The sequence below is a fragment of the Dermacentor variabilis genome, chromosome 7 (genome assembly GCF_050947875.1).
Source record: "Dermacentor variabilis isolate Ectoservices chromosome 7, ASM5094787v1, whole genome shotgun sequence".
NCBI classification, from domain to species: domain Eukaryota; kingdom Metazoa; phylum Arthropoda; class Arachnida; order Ixodida; family Ixodidae; genus Dermacentor; species Dermacentor variabilis.
The window spans coordinates 8,780,107-8,798,076 of record NC_134574.1 but is presented as its reverse complement, the minus strand read 5'-3'; the positions used below and the strand labels follow the sequence as shown (position 1 = coordinate 8,798,076).

Sequence of the window (17,970 nt, the reverse complement as noted above, 5' to 3'; positions counted from 1 at the left end):
CACTTAAGAAGAACATATTGCAACTAAAAATTGCAACACATGATGAAATAACTGAAATAGCAAGGGAGAGTTTAATAGACGAATAAACAGGAAACTGCAAATTCCCAACATTTCTGAATACTTTTCTTCACATGTACTCACCTCATAAGTATGACTTCCCTTAATGCTCGAACCTCTGCCTTAATTTCATAATTCCCCATTCTCGCTGCTTTGCTCATGCTGATTGACATCTAGCACAAAGGTTGGCAAAAGTAGCTGAGCATGTGCATGTGTTGCGAGGCAAGCTGCCCACATCTGGTAGCCACATGCCAATTTCTCAGAGTGGATGAAAGTGAAGCCATGAGGGTAAACCATAGAGAAGACGGATGGATACCTTGGTTCAATTATAACTGAAAATGCCAACATAGAAAAATTGGACAGCCCACAGAATCAGCAGAATTTATATAGTTTGAAAAAACTGAAAAGATGCATTATCATATTTATGTTACACAGGTTCCAGTCAAGTTGACGATTTTAACTGTCTAATAAAACTATAAGACAATACCTGACCCGAAATACTGTATGGAACCTAAACAATTTTAACAAAGTCACCTAGAAGTCAGGATGGAGAAGTAACTGAATTGAGGATGCTAAAATAGATGAGGTGGAGGCAGATTGTGAAGACAGGTCTTAAAAAATTAACATTCAACACACACTTAAGTTGGCAAAGATTGAATTCAATGTTCAAGAAGAAATTGACTAAGATAACTTATTGGTATACATACATCAGAGAGCAGCAACAATACAGCAGAGATAACTGTCATGCAAGAGGAAAGGACGTTGGTCTAAAAATTAACATTTGATCAGAAGAATGGTTATGCATGGGCTCAGGCTCATGTACAATTCTGTATGATACGCATGATTTTCTACGCAACAGATAGAGTCATATGAGTCATAGTCATATGAGTCATATTCATAGAAACCATGACCCAAGGAGCTGCACAACAATTAAGGTATATAAATTCAAATCTCTATACAGTTAAACCTCAGTATAACGAAATTCTCGATATAACGAAGTATTTAACTTTTCATAACCTCTACTCTATAGAACACCATGCATTTAGAGCCTCAATATGACGAGGTGTGTTTGTATGCAATTTCAATATAACGAAATTTCGCTTCTGCCGCAGAGGAGTTCCAAGACAATCAATGGTAACTTCCGAGGACGCAGATAGTCAAATGATTGAATTACAAGCGGCTGCTTGCAAACGCACCTCTAAATCTGCGTGCAGCGCGACAAGAACAACAGCTTGGAGCCGCATCATGTTCCGTATAAATTAAGTCCAAGTGCGATCAGATCCTATCGCATCCCACGCACTTGTGCTTTAGGTGCGAGTGAAAGAGTGCGAGGGTGAGACAAGAAAGATGGTGGCTTCGTAAGTGCGGCCTTCCCACGCGAGCAATGGCAAAGTGGGGAAGGAAAGCGAGCTCGTGGTAACGCGATCAAGCGCGCGCGCGGGGGCGGAGTGGGGGAAGGGGGTAAGTTGGCGCGCGTCTCGGCCATGACTGCGCGTGGCTGTAAGCGCGGCTGAGCGCATATGCAGCCGCGCACCCTGCTCTAGAGGTAATCTGCTGCATGTGGAAAGAGCGGGCATGCCAAGACGGCGTGGCATCATGTAAGCTATTTTCCAGCACGTTTAGTATTGAAGGTTGCGCAATTTCGAGTTTTGATGACCCGTTGGAACGAGAACCAGACGAAGCATTCGCTCCCAGCTGCTGGCGCTTTTCATGATAGCGTCGTCGTAGTGCAACCGGGCGACGCTTTGGGGACGGAGTGCACGCGAAAGCATATGGTGTCACTTAATTCGTACGTACCGCTGATGTGAAGATATCAACGTGGCATGAAACCGTATCATTCATCGCTGACTCCTATATTCGTCAAAATAAATTGTTTTCTCATTCAAAATTGCTTTTTTTTATTGCCCAATAATGCGGAAAATTGCATGGCCCCTTTCCGTGCAACAAAAATCGATCGGCGACTGTACTCATTTGTATAACAGATCGAATTTCAATACACGGAAATTTCTATATAACGAAGCGAATTGCCGATTTTACCTACTTTGTTATATCAAAGTTTAAGTGTATAACGAAATTTCCTGTTCTCTACACGGGGCCGGCAATGTGGACTTGCTCGTTGATCATCTTGTAACAGCATGTAGTGTAGCGCAGCAAAAACAAGAACACAAGAAGAAATGAAACACAGACACAAGCGCCTAATTATGTCTGTGTTTTGCTTTTTCTTGTGTCATTGTTTTCGTTGCATTACACTACATGACATTCAATACTTTCACTGTCACATTCATGAGCACTGAAAACCTAGAATCAACTAATATCTTGCCTGATTTGCCATAATTTAAAAAAATGTGGGTATAGTAGGTCTAATTGAGTTCTGGTGATTTTAGTATCACTGACGTATAGCTTTTAAGAATGCTTAATCGTTTCTGCTGTTAAGGCAGAGTACATGCTCAACTGCTACAATAAGTGTGAATGTAGGCAAAAACGACATTTTTGGCTCTTGCATCAATTTTATGGCATGTTGCGTGATCTAATCAAGTGGATTCAATTGGACGAAGTTCTCGATTTAACAAAATAAAACCTCACATCCCAATAAAATTTATTAACTAGACTTACTGTACTTTATAACCAAAGTACTGTATAACTATAAGCAGCTACAGCCGCCATGAGTGGCGAGCAGAATCGAAATGAAATTGCTTTAGTCGAAACACGCCGAGCGCTGCTGCTATAAAGTACGCGCCACATGCATTGGGCAACGGCGGGAACCGCGGTACCACACGCAGTTATTCAAAGCAGCACATAAGAGTGCCGCGCACTCAAATTGGTTAGTAAATGCATTCGGAACCAGTCTTTCGATTACTCAATTGATATATCAGCCACACACTCGCATAGCACGGCAACGTGGCAAACGCGGCCATGCCGACGCTTCACTATGCACGGATCGGCTGGTTGCAATATCGGGGCACTCTATAGGTGCATGTTTAAAGCACAGCGTTTTTTGCCTATCGCGTGATCGTTGCGAGTGCTCCATGGCTGAGTGTATTGCATGGTACAGAATTGGCCCCAGTACCAAAAGTACACAGGTAGGGTGGTCCGTGTAGACGAAGCTTCATCATCATTATATTTATGTCCACTGCCGGACGAAAGCCTCTCCCTGCAATCTCTAATTACCCCTGTCCTGCGCCAACCGATTCCAACTAGCACCCGCAAATTTCCTAATTTTGGCGCACCACCTAGTCTGCTGCCATTTTCTACTGCGCTTCCCTTCTCTTGGTACCCATTCCGTCACCCTAATGGTCCAACGGTTATCTAATCTGCGCATTACATAACCTGCCGAGCGCCATTTTTTTCTCTTAATCTCTATTAGAATATCATCTATACCCGTTTGCTCTCTTGTCCGAACTGCTCTCTTTCTGTCTCTTAAAGTTATAGTTAGCATTCTTCGTTCCATCCCTCTTTGCACGGCCCTTAACTTGTTCTCAAGCTTCTTTGTCAGTCTCCAAGTCTTCGCGCCATATGTCAGCTCCCATGAAATGCACTGATTGTATACTTTCCTTTTCAATGATAATGGTAAGCTCCCAGTCAGGAGCTCAAAATATCTGCCGTATGCGATCCAGCCCATTTTTATTCTTCTGTGAATTTCCTTCTCATGGTCAGGGTTTCCTGTGATTAGTTGACCTGGGTAGCCATACACCTTCACAGACTCTAGAGGCTGACTAGCGATCTTGAACTCTTGTTTTCTTTCCCGGTTATTTATTATTATCTTTGTCTTCTGCATATTAATCTTCAGTGCCACTCTTACATTCTCCCTGTTAAGGTCCTCAATCATTTGTTGTAACTCGTCCGCAGTGTTCCTGAATAGAACAATGTCATCGGCAAACCGAATGTTGCTGAGGTGTTCGCCGTCGATCCCTAGTCCTAAACCTTCCTAGTTTAATAGCTTGAATACTTCCAAGAATGCAGTGAATAGCACTGCAGAGATTGTGTCTACTTCTCTGACTCCTTTCTTCATATGTATCTTCCTACTGTTGTAATAAAGTTTACAAAAGCAAAACAAAGCACTTTCAAGATTGTGCATGGATACTAACTGTAGCTCTAACATGACCGGCTGAGTTTGTGAATGCCATAAATTAGACACTACCAACGTGATTTCATTAAAGCTACTTTCTGGGCTAGTTTGTGCATACTTGATTTGAAAATTATAACAACGCTAATGCATCCATCCACAAAGCAACAAGGACAAGACACAAGCAACATGACTACAAACATGACTAGGGTTTATTTTACACTCCACTATCTAAAGAATAAGCAAGCAACTTTAGCCACATTTAAACAAACACATAAGAGGAAGAACACAGACTGATGTACCAACTTCACCATGCCCATTTGTGCTCACAGATGCTGTATAGAACACCAGGTCTAATTGGCATATGCTTTTATAATATTACAACTTCATATGAAGCTATTTTCTCTAGACTATGCATTTTTGCATTCACCCCAAAAGTGTTGTGATATGTGACAGAAGACAAGTGAGCTTGTGCAAAAAGAACAAACTGGCATGGCACACTGACAGGAAGCAAGGAAACAGGGCAAGCATCGCTATTGGTACAAGATCTACAGCAATGTATCAGAACATGACAATACAGCAATATTATTTAAGCAAAAGTGAGTACAGATCTGAGAACTTATTCAAGTAAGAACATGGATTTACCATTTTTAAAACCACATAATCATGAACAAAAACAGCTAAACATCAGTGCACATATTGCAAAATCAGAAGACACAATTCTTCACTGCGTGCTAGTTCAACCACCGCACGTCGAAATGTGTTAAAGTAGTTTAACCTGTGTAGCCATCAGCATGCGAAAGCCAAGAAGACTATCAGAACAGGCTTCATATATAGTGTTTGGAGTCTTTGATTCAAACCGTAATACAGTGTTAAAATAAAATTTCAGAGTTTGCTTGTTTCATTCAGAAAAAAGATAGTGTCTTAGGCATGCTGCCACAGTTAACGGATAAACTTGCACCAGCTACATTGAGTCAAATGAGTAAATAAAGTGAGGCAGACAGATGCATGGTGTGAAAATGATGTTGTTGCATCAAGTAGCATAACTGCTCACTTAACATTCAGCTGCTTTCCATGCCTCTGCATACAGACTGAGAAGCTTTACCTCTTCACCATCTGCTAGTGAAGCACTGTTTGTTCACTCTGATCACCCACTCAAGGCAGTCACGTGGTTAAGTAGGGCCCTTCGCTACATGTAAGGACACCGACCCGAAACTGTGCGTAAGTCCTGTAAAATATTGTCATTTTTTGGCTACTGCAGCTGTTCATCAGCAGCTGCATCACTACTGCCAACATGCAGACCATGCAATTCCCCAAGCACTTAATCAACAAGAGTACAATAATGAAGAGTGGCAAATTGGGCTAGCTGGTTCATTAGGAAAACAAGAAGCTAACGCAAGAAAAAATAAACACTCTAGAATTTTGATGGCTCTGGCTTGGTTAATATATTCAAACATCAAAAAACTGATTATTCCAGAATGCCATAAAGTTTGGTGCACTGTTACCAACTGTTTCTTTAAAGCTATAACCTGTTATTACCAGACATTCATGTACCATGGCTGAAGACATACTGTTCATCGTTGCCATGTCCTGAGCGTGGGAATTAGTCTCTTTCATAAAGGTTTCGTATTGTCCATTAAAAAATATTGTTGTCTATTTCTATAAACACATAAAGGCGCATAACTTCGCTGGGTGTTAAGTAAACTAGTGGCTCCTCTCTTCTGACGCAGACTGAACGGTGATTTGCATGGAGAATTTCAACAGGAAATAGTTTCTTGCATTTCAGAATTATACAAGAATTCGCTCCAGTAAGAATTCTACAAATGAGAGAAAACGCACATGAGAAACTGAAAAATGCACTGTTTTTAGTCTTTATAGTTCAAGTGTACTGGAGAGAGTGGAATGTTTGTTGGTTGATGACCATTCGATAATATTCAGTGACACTTGTTGAGTCACAGCCACGGTTGTGGACTACAGCCTGTTTTTCACTTTCATCCAAGTTCAGGCACAGCTTTCCAGTGCCTAACAAACTGTCTGCTGACCAGCTCTCCTCTCCTGTACACCAAAAAAACTCACTGCTTCTGGTGAAACATTTAAACTAGCTTTAGCTGCCTGTAACTTTCGAGCAAGTACATAACATTCCAATATTTGTAAAGGAACATCATTAGCTCCGCTGACCAATTTCACAAGAAGTTCATTTCCGCCTTCAAATACAAATGATGAATGCGACCAATGAGGTCCTGGTTTAGCCGCACTTTTAGGAAGGTGCAGGATTGGTGTACATTGTATGTCATTGCACCCAATCCAAACAAAGACTGTGCTCTCACAACAAACTCCGAGAGAAGATCAGATGATCTCATTATGGTCATCTGAAGTGACGGTGTCTAGTAGAAGTATATAGACACCCTCCACAAGCAAACTGGAATGTCTGACATACTTATCTGGCAAAAGGCCATGAAGACATGGTAATGAATAATGAAGAACCCACCACTTCCATTCACTAGCTTTCCAGATTGAGAAGTCTAATAATCTTTGTGGTGTATGTGTGAACCAATTCGGTGGCTTGATTGCCAATAACCTCCTGTTTAAAGAGGCAAACTTTGTTGTGAACCAATCTAAACATCTTTTATCTTTTAAATGTGATCACATTTTTATTCTTTTTATGCTGTTTCTATGGTGTGTATTTGTTCCAACAATCTTTCCTTTCTGAATCCTGGGCTTCATATTTGATTTATATGTATTGTCTTTTCAGATAATATAAATGCATTATTTCTGACTCATTTTTTGGGCAAATGAGGAAGCTTGCTTCTCCTTGAAGCACATTACACCTATAGAACACACATAGATACTGATAGACTATAGATCTGGCAAACTAATATGAATACACTATTACACTAATAAAAAGAATGCACTAGTAGACTTGTACAAGCAGAATAGCACAGATACGTCCGGAATAGAATTGAGAGTAATTTTAGCAGTGTATCAGTTGTATCGTTTCATAATGCAATAGAAAAAAACTGATATAATTTTTATCAGGTTGCCCTATCAGATTTTCCGCTAGTGATCTTTCGGTGTAAATGTATATCAACTTTTTGACTAATGCTAATAAGTGAACACATGGCTTCTTTTGCTGCAAGTTTTCTTGCACTCCTGCTTCCCTTAAACTTATACCGTATAATATGCTTGCAAGATCAAAACTGGAGTATGCTTCATCAATCCGGGATACACAGACAAAAAACACAACTCTCATATTTAGTTGACGCCATACAAAACCAACCTGTACATTTTATTGTAGCTGCTTATTCCCATACCACAAGCATATCAACAATTAAAACTTGCCTTGATTGGCCAGGCTTGTCAACAAAGAACTTACCCATTTATTTCACAAATTCTCAATTGAAACATATGTTATTACCTCCTTGTATCTCATTGAGAATGAACTACAACCTCAAGGTACAGGTGCCAACATGGCAAACCAATCTTTACTATTCCTGTAAAAGGCAGCCTCAGAACACGCACACACATATATATCAATGAGCTACAAGGAGGTAATAAAAACATGTTTCAATTGAGAATTTGTGAAATAAACCGGTAAGTTTTCTTGTTGCCTAGCCAATCAAGGCAACTTTTAATTGTTGATATGCTTGCGGTGTGGGAATAAGCAGCTACAATAAAATGTACAGGTTGGTCTTGTATGGCTTCAACTAAATATGAGAGTTGTGTTTTTTGTAGGTATATCCCGGATTGATGAAGCATACTCCAGTTTTGATCTTACAATCATATTATACAGTATAAGTTTAAGGGAAGCAGGAGTCCCAAGAAAACTTGCAGCACAAAAAGCCATGTGTTCAGTTATTAGCATTACTCAAAAAGTTGATATGCATTTGCATTGAAAGATTATTAGTAATATGAATACCTATGTACAAGGTGCTTAATTAACGCAGAGTGTTTAATTTTGTAGGTAAATGTGTTAAAAGGACTAGTCATGATGTGAAAATCTCTTCATTTTAATTTTACCACCCCACCTTACCACCATTTTACCTTTGCAAAACACACACACACACACACACACACACACACACACACACACACACACACACACACACACACATATATATATATATATATATATATAGATATATATATATATATATATATATATACCATCATGGCACCCATTCCGTAACTCTAGTGCTCCATACGATAGAAAATACGATAGAAAATTGGGCAAGTTGTTGAAGCTTCATGGCAGCTACTGCATGACAGATGCCGACAAAAGTAATAGAATGGGACAGGATACAGCACTATGAAATGAAGCTTATCGAAAGAAAACAAGCAATATATAACACACATCACGTGACCAACACCCGGCCTCCTAGCATATGCAGATACACACCAAAACAACCTTCACATCACCGAATGCACATGTTTTGACGTGAACACACATGTCACGGCTGATTAATAAATGTAAAAAAAAAACAATTACTAAGGCCTAATGCAACTCAGTGGCTTTACTTAAGATCTAACACGGCAACCAGCTATCTTGCAGCGAGATGGATGGCTGGCTAACACATAGTGAGCCTTTCTTTCTAATGTGATAAGCCTCCATTAATTCATGTGAGAGCTTTTCACAGTGTGTGAACAGCAGAATAGTACTTTTGAAAACTGGATGACGCCCAATGCTGCAACAATGCACAGAAAGGTGTGGATGGGCAAAAACCTTTAAAAAAACTATGGTACTTCCTTAGTCGAATGTTTAAGCACCTTCCAGTCTGACTGATATATATTTTATAGGCTTCAAGAAAAAGGAATCGAATAAACAACATTTCGTGTGCAAGAGACAAACTGTATGCTATATTTCACTCTGCAGTCCTCCCTGCTCAGACTCCCGTTGTGAAGAATGTGCTTGTTCATTGCTTCACATATTCCCTTCAGCTTATCTTTAAATGAAAACCCAATCCACTCCTGGAACTTAGAAGCCACCTTTTTCTGCCTGTGTGACAATTAATAGAGGGGATAACGGCAACTTTGTTCCGCTCTTGCTCCTTAAGCTTCTTCCACCCTGGTCGCACCTTAAGTTTCTTAATTAATGTGCTTTAAAATAAAAAAACCACTGAAACTGAACAACCTGCCTCATTAAGCCTTGTCACCAGATTCCTTACACTTTCAAGAATAAGGTGAGGATAGCTCTTGGTTGGGGCATCTCTAATTGCGTGAGTGGCAAAACTGTACTTAATAAGTTTTGAATGGCTAGACCTATAGTCAAGAAGGGGCTTAGGAGTTCTCGACTGATATCCCCGACATACGTGATCCCACATAAAACTAAGCCTGACATAAGAAGTTGCAGCACATTTTTTCTCTGGAACTTCTAAAGTGAAGTTGAAACCTTGCTATTGTTCTCTAAATAGCTTCAGTACTTCGATGACAGCTCTGCGAAAGTTATCATTTGCTCATGAAAAGCAAATAATCATCCACGTATCTGAAAATTTTATGAGCAAGCCCACTCAGGTTTTGATTATTTTCTGGTAAACATAAATTAAAATATTACTGATTAAATAAACTGATTCAACTTCGTGACAGCTCAACATTTTATGTCAGGTATATTGGTATAAATTTCATTAAAATTTATGTCAGTGGCTGACACACCCTCCTCCGGAAAAGTGCTTTCCAACATGACAACACAATGCCCTTTGTTGTCTCCAAGAAACCTCCAAGTTTCTGCCCCCTACGTTAGCTCAGGTAGAAGGCAATGATTCTATGCTTGATTGTACAAAATTTTATATATATATATATATATATATATATATATATATATATATATATATATATATATATGACTTTGTATTCACCATCCAGGGCCAGGGAACAAGAGAAGCCAGACACCACTGACCAATTTCTGACTAAAAGAATTAATTTTTGACCTTATACATCTTGTTTTTACTGTACATGTCCCTCACCTCCATCCAGGTTCCCAACATTTATATCTAAAAAGCTTGTCTATCACCACATACAGGGTCTGTCCTGAAAGTAATGTCAGTAAATTTATTGTGATGTGACTGTATGTCAGAGCGGTCTAAGTGGTTGAAACTAGTAGTGACAGAATCCAGCTAAGCAGCGGTCCATCAGTCAGTGTGCTCCGAACATCGGAGAGTGTCGGACGGGCCCGTCCGTGAGAGCTCTTTTCATTCTTGTGCAAGTGAAAATGCAGTGCTCATTAGAACAAAGATTTGCGATCAAGTTTTGTGTGAAACTTGGCAATACCGCTGCGGAAACTGTTACTATGCTCAAGACTGCTTATAAAGAACATGTCTGGTCTGATCGGCAAGTGTTTCGGTGGCACAAGGCCTTTTGGAAGGCCGGGAAGAGGGCGACGACAAGGACTGCACTGGATGGCCATCCACGACCACTACGACTGACAATGTGACACGAGCGAGGGAACTGTTGAACTCAGACCACCGATTAAGTGTTCATTTAATGGCCAACATGTTAAACGTTTCGAAAACTCAAGTTCATGAAATTGTTACAAACGATATCGGCATGCGAAAGGCGCGCACAAAATGGTTCGAAAAGTGCTCACTGACAACTAAAAGTCACGCCGTGTTGAAACATGCCAAGAAAATCTCAACATGTGCAAATGTGAGCGAAAATTTTTGGACAACGTCATTACCGAAGACGAGACTTGGGTATTTGAATATGACCTGGAGATCAAAAGGCAATCATCTGAGTAACACACACTCGTCCCCTCCCCAGAAGAAAGCCAGGATGAGCAAATCAAAGATCAAGATCATGCTCATTGTTTTTTTTTACATCCACGGACTGGTTCATCATGAGTTTGAAGATCCTGGAACCACTGTGAACTCCAAATATTATGTGGATGTCCTCGAAAGACTGAAACGCAGGGTTCAACATATCCGGCCGGACATTGCAAACAACTGGAAGATGTACCACAATAATGTGCTGGCCCACAGTGCCTTCATCGTCACCGACTACCTGGGTAATGCAGTGGGGCCAACGATCCCCCAGCCCTCGTACAGCCCGGGCTTGGCTCCCCTCCGACTTTTTTCTGTTTCCATGCCTCAAAACACCCTTGAAAGGCAATCATTTTGGGACTGTGGACGTGATTAAAGCAGCTAGCACCACAGCATTAAAGGCCAATCCGGAGGAGGACTACCAAAACGCATTCAAGAGGTGGAAGTCTCGCTGGAGCCGATGTATTGATGCAAAAGGAGAGTATTTTGAAGATTTTAAATCTTTTTGTAACAACAAGTTCAATAAATGATTTTTAATCGCCTTACTGACATTACTCTTAGGACAGACCCTGTACATGCACCTTGAAGGTATGTATGTGGAAAGCATTTCAACCTCTGCTTGCTTTTCTGGCATGGAATAAAACGGCCTTTTGTCTCTAAACCACTTACTTTTAAACTATTCCGTTTGGTTCATTTTTCTAACTTCTGCAGAGTTGCATTCACAACTTTCATAGTTAACCGGCTCCGTTTTCATTCTTGCTTCCTAAAATATGCCCTCCTGTCATGCATAATTTGGAAGGCCTTCTGTTAGCAATGGGTATTGTATTTCAAGACTATCAGTGCAATGTTCTACGAAGGAAACTATTGTTAGAGTAAATTATTGTTCAGCTTGATATCATGATACTGTTATTTAGATACTTGTTATTTAGCTCTGCAAGAGAATGGTCCTGCCATCCTACCAAGAGTGCATTTCATGGGTATTATTCTCTATCTTTTGACATTAGTTTATGAGGCTCACAGATATGTATCTGTGTCAACAATAACACCTGACATCTAATTTTGAGCAACATACACTATAGTTAATCAGATAAAAGTTGCATGTTGGGTCTCTTGGACCAGTCTGCTCAGTGGTGCGAGGTCGAGGTCGCAAATGAGAATGGCTGGCCAAGATCTGTGGTGTATGTCCCGTGTTATTCATCTGACAAGATTTCATGGTGGCAAGAAGACATGTCAGACATGACGTGATCTTTCTAATTATTGTGCACAGAGTTATCAGCATGATAATATCCTTAATGCTATAAAGAGTACCTCCAGCAAGCAGTCTATATGCTTATGCCTTTTTGTTGCTTATGGCAACAAAATCCAACATCCTTTGAAACATGCTCACTTGCTGTCTGATGCACAAAATGAAGAACGCTGTTTTCTCTAAATTTATTAGCAACAAGAAAGCCGCTCTGGAAGCAACTATATACATACACAGCAACACGCACTGAAACCTACAAATGGGAGAAAAAACAGAAATTAAGCTTACAATAAAGGAAACCAGACAGCCAACAAGTGTTACATGTTACTCATGTAGGCACATTCAACCTGAGTTAGAGAGATAGATGGTCGACACCCGAACTCCTGTGCATGCATCTGGATGTATTAAACCTCAGCTACTCTTTCTGTATCATAACTATCCCCATGTTTGTGAAATCGGGTGTACAACAGCAAGAACAATGATGGCTTGACAGGTGGTTCACATTTCAATGACTTCTATAAGGAGTTAATGGAGAATACCTTAGTAACTTGCGATTCGCTGATGATATTGCCTTGCTTAGTAACTCAGGGGACCAATTGCAATGCATGCTCACTCACCTGGAGAGGCAAAGCAGAAGAGTGGGTCTAAAGATTAATATGCAGAAAACTAAAGTAATGCTTAACAGTCTCGGGAGAGAACAGCAATTTACAATAGGCAGCGAGGCACTGGAAGTCGTAAGGGAATACATCTACTTAGGGCAGGTAGTGACAGCGGATCCGGATCATGAGACGGAAATAATCAGAAGAATAAGAATGGGCTGGAGTGCGTTTGGCAGGCATTCCCAAATCATGAACAGCAGGTTGCCGTTATCCCTCAAGAGAAAAGTATATAATAGCTGTGTCTTACCAGTACTCACCTACGGGGCAGAAACCTGGAGGCTTACGAAAAGGGTTCTACTCAAATTGAGGACGACACAACGAGCTATGGAAAGAAGAATGATAGGTGTAACGTTAAGGGATAAGAAAAGAGCAGATTGGGTGAGGGAACAAACGCGAGTTAATGACATCTTAGTTGAAATCAAGAAAAAGAAATGGGCATGGGCGGGACATGTAATGAGGAGGAAAGATAACCGATGGTCATTAAGGGTTACGGACTGGATCCCAAGGGAAGGGAAGCGTAGCAGGGGGCGGCAGAAAGTCAGGTGGGCGGATGAGATTAAGAAGTTTGCAGGGACGGCATGGCCACAATTAGTACATGACCGGGGTTGTTGGAGAAGTATGGGAGAGGCCTTTGCCCTGCAGTGGGCGTAACCAGGCTGATGATGATGATGATTATAAGGAGGATGCATCAACTCTTCCAGCCAATGTACACATTACCACATGAAAGCAGCAGCTTACAAACAGCACAATACCATCATACAGCACAAATTATATATTTGCCACGTGTTATTAAACTTACATCATTAAAGTACATTAGAATTGGTGCTAAGGCTGGTGCACAATATATGAATATACTTTAAACAATCATAACTAATGCAGTAGCTTGGAATATGATTGACTATTCTCGGAACTGCTTTGATAATACAAAAGTCAAGGCTTTGTTTTTGGCATCACCCACTCCAAGCATCACCCACTCCAATTCGTTTTCTTTCTTTTTCCAATTGAAGCATTGGCAAGGTTTGTGCCATGCGCTTCGACCGTGATTTTCCCTTGTTCGCGCACGGCCATGACCATAATACAAGAAAATCGCCCCAGTAACGCAGTGGTCCCTGCCTTTTTCATATACTTTACCGCAATACATTACGTATGCTTCACCGCATAACTGACTGTATTGCGGCAAAGCTGATTTTATGGAACTGACATTATGTAACGGACCTTTTGTCCTTCTGCTGCTCGCATGAGCATAAGCTCGAAAAACCACAAAATAAAGACTTGGCTTGCTGCTGGTTGATTTCTAGCTAACATTTCGCGACGTCTACGTTGTTGACAAAAAATCGGTGAAGTTTCTCGCGCTCGGACGCGCTTCAAGAGGCAGCGTCACCACCTATAGTTAAGGCAGTCATAAGCGGCAACGAAATCCACACAAGGTACATCAACTTAAATAAAGTTACTGGGCAACGCCATCAATAACTGGCTCACGGGCCACCCAGGAGCTGGCAAACGCTGCGATGACATCCACACAAACTACGTCGCTTTCCACAAAGCTATTGGGCAACACGATCAGTCACAGGCACAGGTGAAGTCCGCAAAACACTACATGGGCAGAACTACTACGGCCATACTCAATCACTTCGCCACAAGCTCTGACATAATACGACATCAAACAGCTACAATCACTTCTCCACAGCCACGGACACAGGCGAAGACCGCACGGGCAGAACGGAAGCACCGATTCAGGGCTCGATCGTCGCGTTCATCGCTTTAGCGCCACCTATTTAAAAATAATATACGGAGCCGAGCCAAACCATTATTCAGCGTCTATTTGGGTGAACCTAACGCTTTCGGGCCCTAAGCGTTCGAACGACCAGGGCACTATAACGCTTCCCCCCCTTTCCACTCCTGCGACCGGGTCGCAGGAACGGCGGCCTTTTGGTAAACACATTCAGAATGTCTAACTCAAGAACTTTTCTAGATATTTTTGTCTAAAAGTGCATAAAATGCCAAACGACGTGTTAAAAGTGCGGTTACCGTCGGCCGTCGGCGTTAGCGAATAAAAAACGCCACAGACAAATCGAACTCGTTGGAAGCAACATAAGTTAATTGGCTTTAATGTTAAATAATTTCCCACCAGGACTTCAAGAATGAAGTGCGTGTTATTGTTTTCCATACGGGGCGCGCACACGACGCCTGGAAAACATCAGCAGCAGGAGCGAAAAGCCGGCGTTGCACAGCGGGGTCACAGAGCCACCGCGCTGGGATCACTTCGGCGGCACAATCCAAATTTGTCAGACATCTCATTCCGTGCTGGAAACACTGGGTGGCAGGAAGTTTGAAAAAATGGCCGCTGCCGCCCGCAATGTCTGGGTAGGGCCTAGTCTGGGTGCGACTGTTTTCACAACAAATCCGTGCAGGGGTGGAGCCTCGCCTCGATGACGTATCACCATTTTCTTTGTTTTTTCCCCCTCTGTTTGGCGGCGCGGTCGGTGTGCGGCGCTTCAGTGGAGTGAAATGTCGGCGCGCGTTTTGTTTCGCTGGTGAATGCGCGGAATGCTACGATGAGCGAGCCCCTCTCCCATGGCTACCTGAAGTCAGACGATAAGCTTTTTGAGAGGTGCTTGGCTACCGTCAACGAGAGGTATGCTGTGCGGACATCAAGAACAAGACATCAAGAACAACATCAAGAACAAGCCGTCTAAATGCAAGGATGTATTGACTGCTTCCTAATGTTTCGATCTGCGTGTAGATTTAACATTGTAAAACGCAGTAGTAATTTTAACCAGGGACTCAACCTGGCAGAACGACTTGTTTTCAGTTGCGGTTAGTGCGCAACAGTAGACAATTGATTCATCTTGATTCGCCTTTTTGAAGGTGGGGTTACATATTGTTCTGGTTACCGGTTCAGAGTTCCCCTAGCACCTATTTAATTCGGTTTGAGTGGAGTATTATTCTGGTTACCGCGACATGACCCGATTTTCAGAAATTCTGATAAACGTAAAATTAACAACTGTTATTTTTCGGTTTTCAGTCATGATTACAACCGCGCGCGCAAAGTAACCACGAATACAAAAAATGAAAGGTCTGCCCCTGTGCTCTTTACATATTTGATTTGAATTCAAGACAGCTGCGCTTGGGCGTTTGTTTTGTATGCATCTGCGCTTTTTTTTTGAACATTGAAAAAGCAATCGCGCGTAACACGAGACACTATTTGCGGTGGGGCTGTACTCCATGTCGTGACACGGCCGTGTGTGCCATCCGTGGTCCTGCTAAAAGTGTGAATTGGGCGTCTAGAGCAAGGCATAGGCCTGATGTTGAACTGTATTTGAGCTGAAGCTGCAGCGTCGAGCTTTTTTGTCGTGTTATATTAAAATCCCAAGGCCATAACCAAACTGTAACATGTTGGTTTTTTGGCGCTGCTTGCAAGTTATTACTTAAGACCACACAAAAAAGTCCGGGTAATTTATAATATTAATAATTATTATTATGGCTGAGGAGAGCCAGAATTTCTAGCCAGAGGCATGCAGATCTTAAGGTTTATTTGCTGCCCATAAACAAAAACTAAAGCCAGATTCGTTATTGCCTCTGCCATGCATAAAACTAGGCGCCGTCATTAAATCGTCTTTATTGTTTATTTTCAGCCAATGTCGTTTTTTCCACAATCCACTGCGGATGTCAAATCTCTCTGGGGAATGTGCCATTTCGAGTTGTGAAGGAAACAGTCAGTCTGCAAGTTCGGAATGGAATACTACAACAAGACTCAGGGAGAAAAAGACCAGGTATGTTACATGGATGCGCTTGCAAACACTTCACTCTCATGCAGATATCCAGCAGCCTTCCAACTCAAAGATTGTGTGCAAGCAGTGTAAAGAGGATACTTCGCGACAGCTGTTTTTAACTTATTTTCCCTTATACAATGCCCCTTTCAGGGCCCTCAGGTTGGTCCTAGTAAATGAATAGATTTAGGAAAAGACCATTATGGCTGTGTACCAGGCACATAGCCGCTGGTCGGAGTGGCCCTGTCCCCCAAGAAATCTTCAGTTTTGCTGGGACGTCCTTTACCACCTCTCCCACCTGTGGCGTTTTACCCTCCCCCCCTCATTCAGTAGTTGCAAGCCAAACAAAATCTTGGCTACATGCCTGGTGTGAACTATGGAAGCATGTCACTGTTGTTGTTTGTACTTACCAAAGCCGCATGATGTTACAGTTGACCTGTGTGTCTTTTAACATGCATCTAAGAACACCAGAAATAAATATACTTTATTTAATTTGCAGGATTCAAGCACCACTGACCACTGACTGGCCGAAGGAGGTGTACGAGACAAAGTGAATGAACCTACAAGGCGCAAGAAAGAGGGTTCATGAGACTTTTCCTCTTTCCGTAGAACGGCTATGTAGTACGCACCATACTAACGACTGATGCACCATACATCAGGTCGCATGTTTTCGTTACATGATGGGCAAAGACTAGACAGCTCAACATTGACTGTTTCGAGTTCCACGATACTAAAGTACATGTTGAGACTAATTGAGAAATACTAGCTGATAAATGCTAAGTTTAGACGATTGCCTATTTTCTTGTGCATTCCTGTTCCTTATGCAACCCCTTTTTATATCCCCATTCCCATAGGGTGCCATTGAAAAATGTTTTAAGTCTGGATAATGAAACAGCTCCCTCAAGTCACTAGTATCAGTATCTATACATAAAACATTTCGCTGAAAGGGTAGTTCTCATAATTGCCCTCGGAAATGGCCAGTTTGTCCAGCCTCTAATTCCAGTCCCAACTGTTGAAGTACACTTGGCGAAATTGCTCTACTGTGTAGGTAACCATACTTCACATTTTCAAAATAAACTCTTGGTGCACATTAGGCATTCTCTCAAATGTGCTTTATTCCCAGTCGATGCATATTACAAGCACACTACTGAATATTTCTTGAAGTAACCACCAGATAAAAATGTAATAACATGTTTTCATATACAATAGCTGCTATATTAAAATGTTAAAAGGAAAGTATAAAAGCAAGCACTTTCATAAAAGTACAGAAGGGATGCAACATTACAAACAGTTTTATACACATACATTGAAAGCACAAGCCTAAAAACATAGTTTTATAGAATCAATGAATTGAGTCACCGACACGAAACATTAAGGCAGTATTTCTACACATACACAGCCGTTGCCAATGTTGCAATTACATGACTAT

At 41.4% G+C, this 17,970-nt stretch overlaps 1 long non-coding RNA gene across 1 annotated transcript in view; it reads left to right on the top strand.

The window, feature by feature from the left end:
• Positions 1-17,727, top strand: part of LOC142587303 (uncharacterized) — a 61,618-nt gene extending 43,891 nt beyond the window's left edge. The window contains exons 2-3 of the long non-coding RNA XR_012829443.1: positions 16,407-16,544; positions 17,041-17,727. This is a non-coding gene — a long non-coding RNA (uncharacterized LOC142587303). The remainder of the gene's footprint in view (positions 1-16,406; positions 16,545-17,040) is intronic.
• Positions 17,728-17,970: the final 243 nt, after the last annotated feature.